The sequence below is a fragment of the Paramormyrops kingsleyae genome, chromosome 24 (assembly GCF_048594095.1).
Source record: "Paramormyrops kingsleyae isolate MSU_618 chromosome 24, PKINGS_0.4, whole genome shotgun sequence".
NCBI lineage: Eukaryota > Metazoa > Chordata > Actinopteri > Osteoglossiformes > Mormyridae > Paramormyrops > Paramormyrops kingsleyae.
Window position 1 is genome coordinate 14,401,380 of NC_132820.1, and position 17,875 is coordinate 14,419,254.

The window sequence follows — 17,875 nt, forward strand, 5'->3', positions numbered from 1 at the left end:
ATCTCCCAAACAAGAGTCTCAGTAATGTAACTCAATAGTCACCATTTCTCAAATTGCTTTCTTATAACAAAATGCAGTAGTATCATCCATTAACATAAAATACATTGTACCATTCGTAACAAAAACAAAAGAAATGAACCAGATTATCTGGAAGACAGCAAACACTGAGGAACTTGTGTGAGATTATATTAAACTGCAAACTTACATTGAGTCAATATTCCAAAACATCCTTAGTACAGCTTTAAATGTTCACAATAGTGGCTCACACAGGAGAACTTTGGAGGAAAGCCTTTTACCACCCATTTGCAAGAGCACAACATATACAAATAACAAAATACACCAGTACTATACAGAACAAAAAATACTATAGTACAAGAACTGTCCACAGCTGCAACACAGTGCACACTGAGGACCTGATGCTGAAATTACAAAAAACTGCAAACAGTTACATTCAAAAAATACTGTAATAGGAAAAAAAGAATGTTATATAACAAAATAGATTTTATGCTTGGCTGAGGTGAAAAAGTTGGTGTATCAATATGGATAAAATAATAAAATATAATAAAATGAATAAAATGAAACGTGACTTAAATGTCCACTGAAGCTTAAGCTCCTCTGAGAATAATAAAAATAGCGGCAAATGAATACATCACATCTGTGTGGAGCAATGAGGAGGCTGTAACATTCTTACATGAAACGAACAAGAAATGTCATAATTCCATGTTTTACACATGGTTATCCATCGTTTGAACTTTGACTGGAGCTCTTTTAATGACGTCATCTCATTGTGTCCTCTTCTTATGCAATGCCTTAATGGCGCAGACGTCACCAACTCTTTATCTCAAAGCGCTTAACTTCTAATATTCATATGGCGTTAATGGATGGATGGATACATTTTGTGCTGAGTGTGGATAGAAACCTGGCTTATTTCCAGGATTGCAATTTTTATTTCAGGTGAATATTCGAATAAATCCAATGACAACTTTAAATGTTCACACCAGTGGCTATGTATTACAGTCCACCACTCACTTTGTTTTCAGTTTGAAACATCTTCTAGGGCTGCATTTTACATCATACTAAATGTTTTCTATCGCCTCCCAAACCAGATTTAAAAATGCAGCTTAGCGGCGTTCACATGAGCAACTGAAGAAATCCTACAGTCCAGCAATGATTTTGTTCTTTAGTCCAAGGACTTTGGGGGAAAGCCTTTCTCCATCCATTTTCAAGAGCACTTTTTGAATGAATTCATAGGAGTATTTCAGCTCTTTGGGGTAAGCCATTTTCAATACATAGATGACTCCCAGCATCATTGCACATGCTTGGGCTACAGATCCAATGTTGTCCAGAATGATTTCTCCTTCAACATAAATGCCAATGTCATCATGTGCTCCAATTTCTCCACCCTCCTTGTTGATGACATATACGCCCATGGTGGAATTCTGCAGGTCTCTCTGGATGTCATCTCCTTCAATGTCCTGTATATTTGTAGAATATAAGAAAAACATGAATTTATGTAATAGATTTTAAAGACCTGAAAATTCAAAATTTCTTTATATTTACAATATATAATTACACTGGTCAGTAAAACTATTGAAAATATTTTTGTCAGTTTAATAAAGAGCGCTTTTCTCAAAAGAGTGCAGTGTTTCCTAGACAAGGAAAGCATAACCGTGGGGGGACAATCGTGCTTGGGCACAGTACAAGGCAACCAAGCCTAGTGTGAGTACGCCCTAAGAGTAACAGTGTATCAGTGGCAGATTTACTTTGCACTGCTGTTAGTAATTACTGTTATAGAAAGAACAAATACACACAAGCACGCCTAGCAGGAAGCTAGACATGAAGAAAATGTCTGTGTGTACTGGTACTTTTATAGCAGCACTTCTCTATGAATTATATGATCATAAAGTACCAGCGTTGAGATCCCCCCATAAATAAAGAACAAAATGTATACCACAAAGTTACAGAACATTTTTAGCTTTCTCCGTAGCAGCAACGCTGTGATCAGTATAGCTGTTAAGATGCATGTTAAATGCACTTACCAAAACGATATGAGCTCCCCAAAGAATTAGGCTTTGGTCCACATCACACCAAGACAATCAGATATGAGAAAAACCTGCAACAGAAATAAAAATGAGCAGGGATTAAAAAGATAAATTGTAAGCATGTTGAGGAAAAAAGTAATTGTCCAATAATCACAAACTTGTGTCAGCACAAAACATGTTAAAGCCCACGACTCAAATCAGATCACTACAAACTAATTTGTGTCCAAGTCCAAATTGTAATAATACCTTATTACTATAAAAAAATATCCAACAAATGGCAGATTAAGAGGGTGGAAGTGGACAGACAGACATGGACTTCATTTTCAGGAAAGATTATTTTAAATATCAACTTATTTATTCACAGCGGGACTATTTTCTTGCAAGTGTGTTATTCCTCTTATAAATTACTTAAGAGCATTTACAAATTACATCAGAAAATAATGCTTTCAAAGCTTTAGATGCTCTAAGCATACAGACAGGAAATTATATGAAACAAGAGGGGTATATTGAAGTTTCTGGAAATTGTGTGAATTAAGTACAAAACAGATTTGGTTTCTTAAATTAACTACCATTGTTTGTACAACAATGCATGAAATATAAACACCTGTACAATGTTTTAGAATAAATAATTGTGTAAGGTTATTTACATTGTGTCAGATCATATTATATGGCGATTTTTTATAAACTGTTTGTGAAATCAGAAACAGAAAAATCTCTTCACAATGCAGTTCACAAGCCTACAACTACTAAGTACATTGTGAGATATTATAACTGAGTCAACAAGTCAAGACCCCTGCCAGCTCTTAGTTTTGTAAATTTTATTATTTTTTTTTTAATTTAATTAAAAAAAATTTTTTTTTCTTCCTTCATGCCATATCACTAACTCTATTAGTACAGTATTTATATTTTTCATGTTCCACTTCTATACTAAAAGTATTAGTTTGAAATTGGGAGCAATAAATGCAGTGCCAACATAATTGGTCTTTGTGTTTAGAGCAGAAACAAAGTTGAACAACATCAACCTGCTAGCTAAACCCACATTCTTATCCCTGTCGTCTTCTGCCTTCCACATCAGGTTAACTGGTCTTTCACTGGACTATCGGCTGTGGTCGTACTAGCTGGTCCTCTCGTGTCATCTGCAAATCTCCTGCTATTTAGTTATGAAACATTTGCATGCTTCTACTACATGTACTTTCAGCCCCACCTTTACGTTTTAAGCTCTGATAAGGCGAGTCGGATACCGTCCACGAGAACTGCTACCCATGCCGCTACCACGAAAGAGAAGCTTGTTTTTTTTCCTACCCGCATTCCGCGAAGACCTGCCTCTGATTGGCTAGTGTTCGTTGCATTGGTTGGTTAGGTTTGCGCAAGTGGAGTGACAGGCCTTGAAAATGTCACGATCGGTCGGAGCCAGTCAGTGGCAGAGTAGGGGCGGGTCTACGGGTGTGAAAAAAATACAAACTTTTAAAGAAACGGTAAATTCAGGCACCCAACGTTACCTAGGCCTGCCATTATGATTATGTAGAAACATAAATTCCTGCCGTCAGTGCACATTAACCACCTTTTACCAACATGATTTCACAGGTGTATTTTGTCCTAATGTTAACACATTGACAAGATTAGAAAACATGCTTACAGCCAGTCAGGAATAACGTTAATGTAATGTTAGGCTTGGCCAGTCTAACGTAACGTACAAGCCTAGACAGCAAGGAAGGTGCTGCTACAATTAACGTTAACATTCGTAAAACTTTTTTGCGCTTAATCGGCTTCCACAAACTAATAAATAACTCAAGACAAACACTGAATTCACCAAGCATTTAACACTTAAGCTAAGTTAACTTACTAACCTTACACAACTCACGTGATTAAGCTAGTCGCTGAAACCTTAGCTAATGTAATTTAAATAAAAACACACAAACTTAGCATTAGCTAAACACATTTTTTTTCTATAAAATGTTTAAACGTGTAAACAGAACCCTGTTTAAGTAACAAATATAACACACCAATGATTATATATTGCTTACTTACCGAAAATGCAGAGCTGGATGCAGCATTCAAACGAGTGCATCACGTTCAATTCCCCCGCCTTGGCGCCTTCAGAAAAAAAATGTGTCTGCACATGCGCAGACCTTACAGTATATGGAAATTAAATGAAACGTATTTTTTTCTAATTACTTTTAATTGAATGAAATTAACTTGTTTTAAACAAGGGCAGTGAATTTGAAAATTAATAATAAAAAATAAGTAGGATTAAATAACACATTAAAATCACTGAAATTAACCAGATAAAAACATGTAACATTTACAAGGGGTCAGAATCATTTTTTTCAGTGTACAGTCTATAGTTACAAGCATATATATATATATGAAAATTACCTGGTGATTACAGCATTTGTCAGTGTCTGGTTTGGTTAACCATGGTTTTCAGTTTTTTACATCTATATTTTGAGTTTAGTATTCTTCAGTGTCTCTGTCGGTTTGATTACTAGACTGTGGGTTTGGAAATGATCCATTAAAATGAATTAAAATGATCTCACATTCAAATTCTCCACTACTGGAATTTTTTAACAAAGGATGTGTTACATGAATGTTCTTTAGAAGATCTTATCAAAGTGTTTAGCTTGGTAGTTTAAATGTACTTTGGCTTTTCTACACAGACTGCTACCTGATTGGGGTAATTCTTATGCAATATGTCAGGAATTTGACTGAGATGCCACACTCTCCAGGGTCAGTACAGGTCTAGGGAGGCATATGGCTGATGGGGCCTCATCTTTTCCACTCCCTTAGTGCAGAGTGGACATCAGCCCCAGGAGGGAAGTCAGGGTTGGGATCCAGCTCAGGGAAAACAGTGACGTCCTCACTGCCTCGGTAACTAGGCAACAAGAGTAAAACACCACCATCATTATCACCAAAACCATTCCCATAGGCCCACAGTCCAGAAAAGACAGGACCACTATCATGACCTGACATTAACCCCTACCGAACGTGTGAACACCAGAAACTGGACAGAAAACCTAGAACTCCAACAGGAGGGGAACAAAGACAGACAGGGTCGAACACCAGGAGCTAGGACAGGAACAATAGACGAGGGAACACAGCAGGGAGCAGAACTTGGGGACCGGGAATAAACTGATTCAAGACTGGACACGGAACAGGAATGTGAGACAGGGACTCTAATGAAGCAGTAGAACTGAAAGGGAAGGGCAAAAATGGGACTTGTTGGGGTAGCAGTCCAGGAAACAGAGGGACAGTACCAGGGATATGAGGCAGGGACCAGGAAGGAGAAGGCAGTGTTAATTTTGACAGCAAATTTTGATTTAGTTTTAGTCATAGTCTTTTGACGAAAATGTCATTTAGTTTTAGTCATAATTTAGTCATTGTTACGATCCAGTCTAGGGTTGGACCGCAACAAAGTGAAAGGGAAGGAGGGATTGGGGAGGACAGGACAACTAGGGCTAGGAGAAGGGAACACGGGACACAGAGGGAGTCTTTTTTTTATAGTTTTTTTTATAGTTTTTCACAAACACAGTACAAACACTAGGTGTAACGAACGTCAGGAGTGACAAAGGCCAAAGAAACAAACAAAAGCACATCTACCGAGTAACCCAAGCTGAGCTACCTAAGTGAACACAAAGAAAATGGTGAAACGAAACAACAATGCCTAAATCTATCTCCCTGACCAAACAAACAATAATCCCCACGTTAACGAATAAACCAAAAAGGCAGACACTCCCTACACACCTAGTGAAACACGAAACACCAAGCCGAGGCAAAGGTATCAAAAGGGAAAACCGAGAGGCGAAGTCGAAACACAGGCGAAAGTTCAAAACCAATCAAGCAATCAGAAACCAAGGCGAAAGTACAAATAAGGGCGAGGCGAGAATCGAAAGTCAAGGGCAAAACAGTCATACACAATCAATCAATAAAGCAAAGGCGAACAGAGAGCGAGCTAGCAGGCGAGAAGCAAGTAGCGGGCAACGAAGGGACGAAGCGGCGAACTCTTCAGCCGGTGAACCGGAAACGGCTCCGAGGGCAAGGGAGGCGGGGTCAGGTCCTGAGGGCGGAGTCGAGGGGGCGGGCGACCAATCGGCGAGTGGGCAGGACGTCCGGAGGACCTGCAGGCATCCTCCTAAACTTACGGCACGTAACACTTACGGCACGTACCCGAAACTTACGGCACATATCCCTTACGGCACGTAACCAAAACTTACGGCACGTAACACCCCCCCACACAAGAGTGAACCCACACGGGTCACCAAAATACACAGATCCCAAACAAAAAACAACAAAAACCACAAAATAGACATAAGAAAACAAACAGAGCATGTCACATAACCACAGTAGTCAGGATCTTGAGAGGGCATCGGCCACAAGATTGCTAGCACCTTTCTTATGCCTGATCTCTATATTGAAGGCTTGTACGATTAGTGCCCAACGCATGAGGCGCTGGTTCGAATTACACATGCGGGACAGGAAAACCAAAGGATTATGATCAGTGTAGACTATCACCGGCTGGGGAGTCTCCCCCACATATACCTCAAAATGTTGCAACGCAAATAAGAGAGCGAGGGCCTCCTTCTCGATGGTACTATAGGCTAATTGATGCTTCACGAATTTCCGAGAAAAGTAACAAACGGGGTGGTCGAGTCCACGGTTGTCCTCCTGCAAAAGGACAGCACCAGCACCGATCCCACTGGCATCCACCTCCAGTTTGAAAGGCTTAGAGAAGTCTGGGGCCGCCAAGACGGGGGAGCTGCTGAGTAGCATCTTCACGGAATCGAAGGCGGCTTGGCAGGCTGGGGACCAAACGAAAGGCACCCCTTTTCGTAACAGCTGGGTCAGGGGCGCAACAACATCGGAGAAGTTTTTACAAAAACAACGGTAATAACCAGCCATTCCTAAAAATCGTCTTAACTCGCGAGGCGACCGGGGAACAGGGAAGGAAGTGATAGCCTGGACCTTGATGTCCAGGGGCTTAACCCTTCCATGTCCGACTAATTTACCTAAATAACTTACGGCTGCCTGTCCGAACTCACATTTCTCTAGGTTGAGGACGAGCGAAGCTGTCTGCAAACGAATGAACACTTGTTCCAACAAGCAGATGTGCTGCTCCCAGGAGTCCGAGTAAATGACAACGTCGTCTAAATAGGTTTCACAATTGCTAACGTCACCGAGAACCCGATGCATCAGCCTCTGAAAGGTTGCCGGTGCATTACGCAAACCGAAGGACATTACTGTATACTGGAGGAAGGTATCAGGGGTGGCAAAAGCAGAGATTTCAGAGGCACGGGGAGTTAACGGTACTTGCCAGTAACCCTTCAATAGGTCTAACTTGGTCACGAACTTGGCAGAGCCAATGCGATCCACACAGTCTTCCATACGCGGCAGCGGGTATGCATCTGGCTTGGTCACCGCGTTGACTTTCCGATAATCGGTACAAAAACGAAACGTTCCGTCAGGTTTGGGAACCAAGAGGCACGGGGAACACCAAGGACTGCTACTGGGCACCGCGAGACTGGTATCTAACAGGTAAGAGGTTTCACGAGCGAGCTGAGACCGTTTCTGTGGGTTTACCCTATACGGGTGCTGTTTAATGAGAGGGTGAGCACCGACGTCTATGTCGTGCTCAGCAGCAGGGGTGCGCGATGGGGTGTCCGAAAATAGGGACCGGAACCGACTCACCAGGGATGACAGGTCGGTCTGAGCAGACTGGGGCAGATGTCTGAGACGAGCCGAAAGGTTCTGCAGGGCCTCGGAGTTAGGAAGGCGAGCGCAAGGCAAACAGTTCCTACAGTACCTAGATGCAAGTCATCTGTCTCGGGCGAGTACGTGGTGACAGATGCGATGCCAACAGGAGCAGGCGGCTGATCCAAAGCGAGCGAGGGGCGAGGCACCGAACGCTCGAGGTAGGGTTTCAACATGTTCACATGACACATACGAGTCTTCCTTCTACGATCTGGGGTTGCCAATACATAATTAGTAGGGCTCAGCTTTTCTTGGACCACATAAGGACCAGAGAAACGGGCACGGAGGGAGGAGCCTGGCAGTGGCAGAAGAACGAGCACCCGATCTCCGGCTTGAAACGATCGGTGTTGGGCGGAACTGTCAAATCGTCTCTTCATCCTGTCCTGAGAGACGCCCAGGGTTCTCCTGGCTAATGCTCTGACCGCGAACATGCGATCACGAAGAGCGCTAACATATTTACACACGTCTTGGGTAGGGGGAAATACACAGGGAGACAGCCATTGTTCCTGCAACACTTTCAGAGGGCCTCGCACAGTATGGCCAAACACTAATTCGGCCGGACTAAACCCGGTTGATTCCTGCACAGTATCACGAATAGCAAAAAGGAGGAGAGGTACCCCCTCATCCCATTCCTTTCCTGCATCCAGACAGAAGGTACGCAGCATATTTTTAAAGGTTTGATGGAACCTCTCCAGCGCCCCCTGACTCTCTGGGTGGTAGGCACTGGATACGGAGTGACGAACTCCCAATTCACGAATCACCTGGGCGAATAGTTTGGACGTGAAATTAGAACCTTGATCCGATTGTACATACTTTGGAAGCCCGAACGTGGTGAAGAATTTAATTAGGCTCTTCACAATCACCGGAGTCCGAAGACTACGTATGGGTATAGCTTCCGGGTAGCGAGTTGCAGGTTTGATTCACATCAAAGTGAATAGATAACAATTACCCGAGCGAGTCTTCGGCAACGGGCCGACACAATCTATAATGACATGTTCAAAGGGTTCTCCGAATACAGGGATGGGACGTAACGGGGCAGGTGCAATTATCTGATTTGGCTTACCCACAGCCTGGCAGACATGACAAGTTTTACAGTAGTTTTTCACATCCGAATTAACTCCCGGCCAATAGAAATACTGCAACACACGGGACAACGTTTTCTGGATACCGAGGTGACCTGAACACGGGTGATCATGAGCTAAGGACAAAACATAAGCACGGTACAATCGCGGGACTACCACCTGGAACACCGTAGCCCACTCAAAAGGCGAGTCTGGTGGGGACCACTGTCGCATTAGGATCCGATCGCGAAAGAAGTATGCTGTGGGGTGCTCCTTTACATCCAGCTTGTCCATGGCAGAGACACGACAGGGTTCCAATGAAGGGTCCCCTTTCTGAGCCGAGATCAGCGCGTCTTTAGTAGAGGGAACTTCAGGGGAAGGAACAGAGTGATTAGGATCAGGGGTCACAGACTCAATCTTCGAAGGTTTATCCAGCAACGGCACAGACATGAACGTGTCCTCGAGGTCTATGTCAGCGAGCTGGCGCCGCTGTGCACGAGTAAGCACACACGCAGGAAACACCGTCGGGTGTTCCACCGCTACATCATTTTCACACAGCACAGGGTCCAGAACGACTTCGGGTAGAGGAACGATTCTCTTCCCCGCTATGTCATTCCCAAGAATAAACGTAATGCCTGGGACAGGTAACTGGGGCTGGACAGCTACTCGCACGTATCCCGAGAAATCGGGAGTACACAAATAAACGGTGTGCAGGGGAACTCCAGCCACACACAAATCGATTCCCTGCACCAACACATCCGTACCACAGTACGTTTCGTCACATAGGGGAATAACTCCTTCCACCATGAAGGACTGAGCGGCTCCCGTATCCCGCAGGATAGTCACAGGGTGCCGAGCATCAGTCACACTGAGCGAAACCAACCCAGGAAATACAAATGGTTCGAAAGCAGCGTCAATACGAGAGGACGAGGGTGAAGAACTGTTGGGGCAGGCAGCAAAATTCACTTTTCTAGCTGCTGTGCGAGCTTCCTTGCGCTTTAACACAGGACAAACAGATATAATATGGCCCATCTCGTGGCAATAGAAACACTCGCGTTTCTCCACGGATGGTGGAGACGATGCTGACGAGGGGGAGGATACGACTGGACGAGTTTTACGAGGCAAAGGAATAGGAGTAAACACAGTTTTGTGGGTCAAAACGAACTCGTCAGCGAGGGTGGCAGCTTCAGTTAGCGAAGTGACCTTTTTCTCATTCAGGTACACTACCACTCGATCAGGAACACAGTTCTTAAATTCTTCTAACAAGACCAGTTCCTTAAGCTGGTCGAAGGTAAACACACCACTAGCGCCGCACCACTTATCAAATAAGACGGCTTTCTCGCGTGCAAACTCCACGTATGTTTGGCTGGCGGATTTGGGAAGATTTCAAAAGTTCTGCCGATAAGCTTCGGGCACTAACTCATAAGCTCGAAGCACAGTAGCCTTCACAATGTCGTAATCTAGGCTCTGCTCTAACGCAAGAGCCGAACAAACTTCCTGTGCCTTACCCACAAGCTTACATTGCAGTAACAGTGACCAAAGGTGTTTGGGCCAGTTCAATGTCATAGCAATGCGCTCAAAAATGGAAAAGTAGGCGTCTACCTCATTTTCCCGAAACACAGGAACAAGACCGATGTGTCGGCTCACATCAAAGCTCGATCTACCAATTTCCGGGGAGACAGGCGAGCTCAAGGGAGACTGGGGACGGGGTCTAGGAGCGTCTTGGGCGTCAGCCTGGTCTCGGGCGGAGCGAGCTGCGGGTGGAGGCGTACCTGGTGTGGGTACCTTACGCGGAAGAGGCATTGGTTTTTGGTCGCCCATGCTCATCCGACGTAACTCCAGCTCCTTCTCAGCCTCCATCTCCATAGCCCGGACACGGAGTAGCTGAGCCTGGTACTCCTGTCTCTTAACCCTTAGGAGTCTGAAGGTGTTTTGGAGCCCTGAAGAGATTCTGACATGTCCTGACATTTGTGCATTTTTCAGTTACTTATAAACATATAAATGTCTAAAGTCTGATAACATTGTATTGAGCAGAAACTGGGTTACAATAATATATGAGCAGTATGTATGTACAAGTCTTTATATTGGAGAAAAAAACAGTTATGCGTGATTATTGAAAACAACAAAAAAATAAGTCACTGAAATTAGACCACAAAACACATTCATGCCATTTGTGTACAAGACTTTTGTGACCTGGATCTTGTAGTGTAGAGGTTTTACTTCAAAATGATGTGACAATCATCTCACTCACTCATTTACAGAAAACAATACATTAATTTAAATTTTCTAAGACACTTTTTGTTTAGAAAGGCCATATGCGAGGAGGTGGGAATGCTCATGAATAATGCTGTAGTTCACACCAGAGAAGACAAAGACCTGCATAATGAGCTGTATAATTACCCCTTTCAGTCAGGTATGGGACAGAGGAAAGTGCTACAAGAAAATAATTTGAGGACAGAAACATATTTCTTGGTTTGTGGTTTATTTAGCATGCATGTCCCGATGTGAGGTGCTGGTGAAGGCAAGGGTGATGCAGACACATTCCTAAAAACAAATAAATAAAAAAATGTTAGCATCTCAAACATTTACACCCAAAATGTTTGTGCTAAATAACATTACCGATAGCAGTATTATAGGCTAATCAAAACGGAGCCAAATATATATTAGCAACCATAATCTAAAGCTATCCAAAACGAGGTGAAATACATTAGAACATTTACAAACATCTGTAAACTCCATAAGGCATTATCTTAGCCACCAGGAAACAACATGTTTGCTACATAAGGCAGCATGTTAGCAGAGTTATCTACATGCTACACTAACCTAAATGGCATTGAAAGCCAATGTTTCACATAAGCTGACAAAAGCTAGCTGAAGTGAAGAAAATATTTACTAATATTAGTTTAATATTATCAAAATAAGAGTTATATAAGACTTAATAACTTACCCCAGGGCTGTCAAGTTTTGAAGACAGGCAAGAGTGACATTCCACAGGATGCCTTTTCATTGGTTGTTGTGTTGTATTTTACCCAGATACAATATTACTATTTTCTGATTGGCTATTGTGCACACCCTTTCTTTTTTTTTGATTGGCTGACAGGCTCTTGGGGCAAATCTTGTCCAACTTCAACGTCATAAAAGAGGCTTGTTTCCGACGGGAAGCGACGTTTTTCTTGACGTTTCGTGACGTTTTCATCCGAGTTCCGACTTGGAGAGAAATAGTCGAACGCACCATAATGTCACTCAACTCAGAATTTCCGAGATCCGAGAGAAAAACGAACGCACCATTAGACTGTATGTGTTTTTAAGCCGGGGGGCGTGGCCTTATACGCATGCTGCCCAGACTGTTTTCCGTGTGAATGGCTGTGGGCGTGCCCTGCCTCGGATCATTAGCAGATAATGAAGTGCGACAGAAATTCTGTGCCTCTCCTTGGTTTCACATGAATTACATAAACTGAAAATATTTATTTTTAATTTAAATTGCTTTATTTAAAAGTAGACACTTTAAGCTTTCTATAGATATATTTCTCATGTCTGTCTGTGCAGTATTCGTGGAGTTTCAGTTCATTTTAGTGACGTGTTTCAAAAAGATTTTCGCGGAGACTGAGACAGCTGAAAGCGCACCCTGTTTATTTTCTTTATTTTACAAAAGCACAATGTTTCTTGGATATTGTGAGTATACATGAATAAAAGTAGACCATTTACAGATTAAAATGATGTACTACACTTATGTGTATGATCAAACATGACGACGCATTTTAAGTTCTTTTCACGGTTACCAGAAAAAAATGCAAGTGTCCCCGCCGGCGGGTCCGCCGACTCCTAAGGGTTAATCTCAAGCTCGAGCTCCCGTAGCTTAATCGTCAGCAGCAGGTCCTCCCTGGTTGAGCGGGGATCTCCAAGATCCATGCGGTGTCCACTCCCTGGATCGTCGCTGCTGGCCTCCGCTACAGCAGACATCCGAACCGGGGTGGCAGCAACACTAGGGGATCCACCCAACTCAGGCAGTATACCTTGCTGAACCAATTCATTGAGCAGAAATTTCTTAACGACCCGCTTGGAAGCCTCAGCGGGAACCAAAATGTTAAAGAAGTCTGCTATCTGTAGCAGATCATCCTTGCGGCACACATCAAATTGTTCGAGTGTGGGGTAAAGGGTGAACGCAACAAGGTCGAATTGGGCCATCACGATTACTGCAATTACCACAACACCCCCCCACACAAAAAAAATCCGCCAGACAAGCACGAAAAGGAAAGAAGGAAAGGACGAGCCCCCAATATTGTTACGATCCAGTCTAGGGTTGGACCGCAACAAAGTGAAAGGGAAGGAGGGATTGGGGAGGACAGGACAACTAGGGCTAGGAGAAGGGAACACGGGACACAGAGGGAGTCTTTTTTTTATAGTTTTTTTTATAGTTTTTCACAAACACAGTACAAACACTAGGTGTAACGAACGTCAGGAGTGACAAAGGCCAAAGAAACAAACAAAAGCACATCTACCGAGTAACCCAAGCTGAGCTACCTAAGTGAACACAAAGAAAATGGTGAAACGAAACAACAATGCCTAAATCTATCTCCCTGACCAAACAAACAATAATCCCCACGTTAACGAATAAACCAAAAAGGCAGACACTCCCTACACACCTAGTGAAACACGAAACACCAAGCCGAGGCAAAGGTATCAAAAGGGAAAACCGAGAGGCGAAGTCGAAACACAGGCGAAAGTTCAAAACCAATCAAGCAATCAGAAACCAAGGCGAAAGTACAAATAAGGGCGAGGCGAGAATCGAAAGTCAAGGGCAAAACAGTCATACACAATCAATCAATAAAGCAAAGGCGAACAGAGAGCGAGCTAGCAGGCGAGAAGCAAGTAGCGGGCAACGAAGGGACGAAGCGGCGAACTCTTCAGCCGGTGAACCGGAAACGGCTCCGAGGGCAAGGGAGGCGGGGTCAGGTCCTGAGGGCGGAGTCGAGGGGGCGGGCGACCAATCGGCGAGTGGGCAGGACGTCCGGAGGACCTGCAGGCATCCTCCTAAACTTACGGCACGTAACACTTACGGCACGTACCCGAAACTTACGGCACATATCCCTTACGGCACGTAACCAAAACTTACGGCACGTAACATCATCTAAATTGTTTTTGTTTTAGTCTAGTTTTAGTCGACTAAAAATCATAGGATTTTAGTCGACTAAATCTACAATAGTTTTAGTCGGCTAAAATATAAAGTGTAAACAGTAATCCATGTTTTAGTTTCCATTGTATTTCTGAAGATGAAATAAAAACGTTATCAATTTGTAATGGAATGGTATTAAGGTTTAAATGTGCAATACACATTGGCATAGATTTTACTCATTCTGTTTGAACCAGCAGCATATGACTTTCCTTATGAAAATGAAATAGCAAATGAAAGTAGCAGTGCAGAGCTAAAGCAATACAAAAATTAGAGAGATAAAATAAGAAAAACAAGTAATAAATACATTTTTATCTTTACTTCAACTGTTGAAACTCAGTTCCAAAGAAAAAGTGCAAAGAAAATGGCATCAGCGATCATGCTGTCTAAACATTTACAATTCACAAAAAAAAAAAAATATATATATATATATATAGAAATTACCCAGTGAACACGCTGAGCTACAGCTCGTTAAACTAACCAGAGTTGCTGATTGTTGCACCTGACCAAAGGTAGTCATGACATGGATTTTATTTTTACATTCTGCTGGAATTTTAGTGCTAACGTGACTTTAGCAAGCTTACATCCGCGTGCATTTCAGGATGACTCGCTTGCAAGTTGCAACTGTCGCTTCAAGTGCGTTGTGTTTTTACCGGTGATGGTGGCTCCACATGACTTACAAAGCATCTTGTTTTCTGTGATATTAAACTGGAAATGTGTCCATATGTCTTCTCTTCGCTTTCTTCCTGGCACTGACATATTGTCGTGTAGGTTTCATGAAAAACAGCCTGTTTCAAACCGGGTGCTTATGATGATCGTCTATCAGTCGCCTACAATTATGTGCATCTGAGTGTATTACGCTCTCGGGAGTTCTGATTGGTCTTTTCAAGTCGTCCCGCTTCAACAAAGATCTGATTGGATCTCGTCTTTGGCAAATATTTTAGTCTCCGTTTTTATTCGTTGACAAAAATGTCAATAACTTTCGTCATAGTTCTAGTCTTTGAGCATATTTTTTTATTTAGTTATCGTCTCGTTTTTGTCAGAGAAAAAAGGTTGTTAAGTAAAACTATGACGAAAATTTTTCGTCAACGAAATTAACACTGGGAGAAGGGGACTTGGAAGGGGCAACAGACTGGGAAACAGAAAATGGAAGGGTTGGATAGGAACAGACTGGGAAGAGAAGGGAGAGGAGGATGGGGTGCATGGACCATCATGGGTCTGGGGAACTGGAGGCTGGGCTAAGCGACAGCAAAATTGGGGTAGGAAGAGAACCCGGTGGGTGACCGGGGACTGGAGGGCGACGAGGAAGCTTCTGGACAGGAGGAGACTGAAGAATGGGGACTGCAGGACACCAAGGGGACTGCCAGTCGATGAGGGACCTCGGTCTGGGCGGCTGGCATGTTCCCGTCTCTCCCTCAGGAGGCAGAGAACTGAACTGGCCCTCTGCTGGGGCTCCCCCTGTGCCATAGAAGGCCTCCTTGGGTGGAGGCAGAAGCCCAGAATGTGGGACTCAGGGCCAGGACGACATCTGGCAGAGCTGCAGGGGCCAAGTCAGGATGAGCAGCCCCCTGTGGGCCAGGCTCAAGATGTTTTGGCAGAATCAGAGCAGCCCCTTTTAGGCCAGACTTGGGAAACTCAGGAGGGAGACACGGCTACTTCCCCCTGGGAACGACAACGGAGCCATGGCGACTTCCCCTGGGCATGACACAAGAGTCTTGGGAGATGAAAGACCTTTGGCCCAATTCATCAGCTGCCACTTGATGCTCTCCAGTGTATCCTCCTCCTCAACAGGTGACGTAGCTGTGACACCCAGAGGCAGACGGGGCTGAGCTGGAACACCCGAAGGCAAAGGTCCCATTGCTTGGCCAGCAGCAGGTGCTGTCCTCCCTTACACAGAGAACTTGGGGACCTGAAGAATGGCATCCACAAGAGGCCTGGAACACTTAAAAGCCAAGCATGTCCCATAGTAGACACTCAGGGAACCGACATCACTATGTCTGTGCTGGTCAGGAACAGAAACTGATCCAGAGGGTGGGTGCTCCAACTTGAGCACCACAGGGGCAGCAGCTGGTGCCAGGGAAACATATCCCAGTGTGAGAGATGTCACAAAGCCTGGGGATTGACTTACTGAGTGATTCGTTCTGTCACGGGAACAGGGCATAGTACAAGAAGGGAAAAGGAGGTGATGATCCACTAGCAGTTGAGACACAAAGGGGGTTTATTACAGAACTGAAAATACTGGGAACACTACAAACAAAAGACCACAAGTGGTCAAAACTAAACAGGGGAAATGATATAACAGAACAAAAAATGATCTAGGAAGGGAAAGTAGCTGTACAGAGAACAGGGAGGGAAGCAAACATTGCACACACAACAACAAATCAAAATAACCAACATCAACAAATATAGTCAATGAATCACTGGAGAACAAAGCAGGGCAGACACTTAAATACACAGTAAACTAGGGGCATACAAGGAACAGGTGTAAGACATAATCAACCATATATATAACCAGTCACAGGGCACAGGACAATGAGCAACAGAACAGAATAACCAAGAGGCTCAGGGAAACTACACACAGGTGAATTTAATAAACTAAATCATTGAACTCAGATACAGACAGAGAAAAATGGGGAACAAAATCTAACACTATGGAAATAACAAAGACAGGTAAAACACAAACAAGGGCACAACACAAAAAACCAAAACAGAATGCAAACCACAAAACTCAGGAACTAGAAAAACTAATACAAATGTATCACTAGGGAACAAATCTACTAAATACAAAAACAGAGGTGGCTGGACTTGAACACACAACCGACGGGTTAGTAGCCACACTTGCAGCCCTTAGCACCAGGCAGCAATCTGGGGAGCTGGGGAAACACACAAAGTACACAGAGAGAAGAGGATGGTCAGCGACACCTGCTGGCCAAAAGGGGAAGAGACACGAAAGGTTGGGGCAGACGGGTGCTTACCTTGACCCTGACCATCATCTGCTTCATCATCAGCACCACGAGCATTATCTCCATCACACTGTCTACATCACCTCCATCATCAACCGCCATCATCTCTACCATCATCACCACCTCTGCCATCATCAGTGGCATTGAATGTGATAGTTATGCTCTCACTATTAGGACAGGAATTACCATCAGACAAAAGGGAAGGGAATTAATGTGTCAGGATTGGAAGAATGGAATTATATGACATCTGATTGGATGGACAAACCCACATGATCCCCTTCTGTGGTCCTGTGGCATCAATGTGCATGGGCGTAAATCCCGGTGGGGACGGAGGGGACATGTCCCCCCCTATCCGAGGGTTGTCCAAAAAAAATTATATAAAAAAAAAATCGCACTATCTATTGTGAAAAACATATGTATGTATACCTAAAATAATTCTGTAAGTAGAAAAAAAAAACAAACGCAAAAAATGCATTTAGAAACAGTTGAGTTCCCCCTCCCCTTCCTCACAGTGGTTTGGCCAACTGCCTGCTTTCCCAGTTCATCTCACCTACTCTTCACACACGAGTCAGGTTTGTGGCTGCGACACAATTAATGTTGAACTCCAGTAAGTAGTAGGGGTGCACCGATTGCAGTTTTCTGGCCGATCAACGATCACCGATCCTTAGGCAACCTTACCTGCCGATCTCGATTTTTTTTTGCCGATCTTGTTTCTTTCATAACTAAAAGACAGTTACTTCAATGTTTCCATTTTTATTGAGTAAATTGATATGAATACTCACAAAACATGAGGTAGTGTCCTCAAATATAAACGAACATATAAATGAGCATTGCTGTTTGAACTACAAAATCATATTTTTTCTTCCAGACTTTAATTTCTCTAATTTTGTAAAA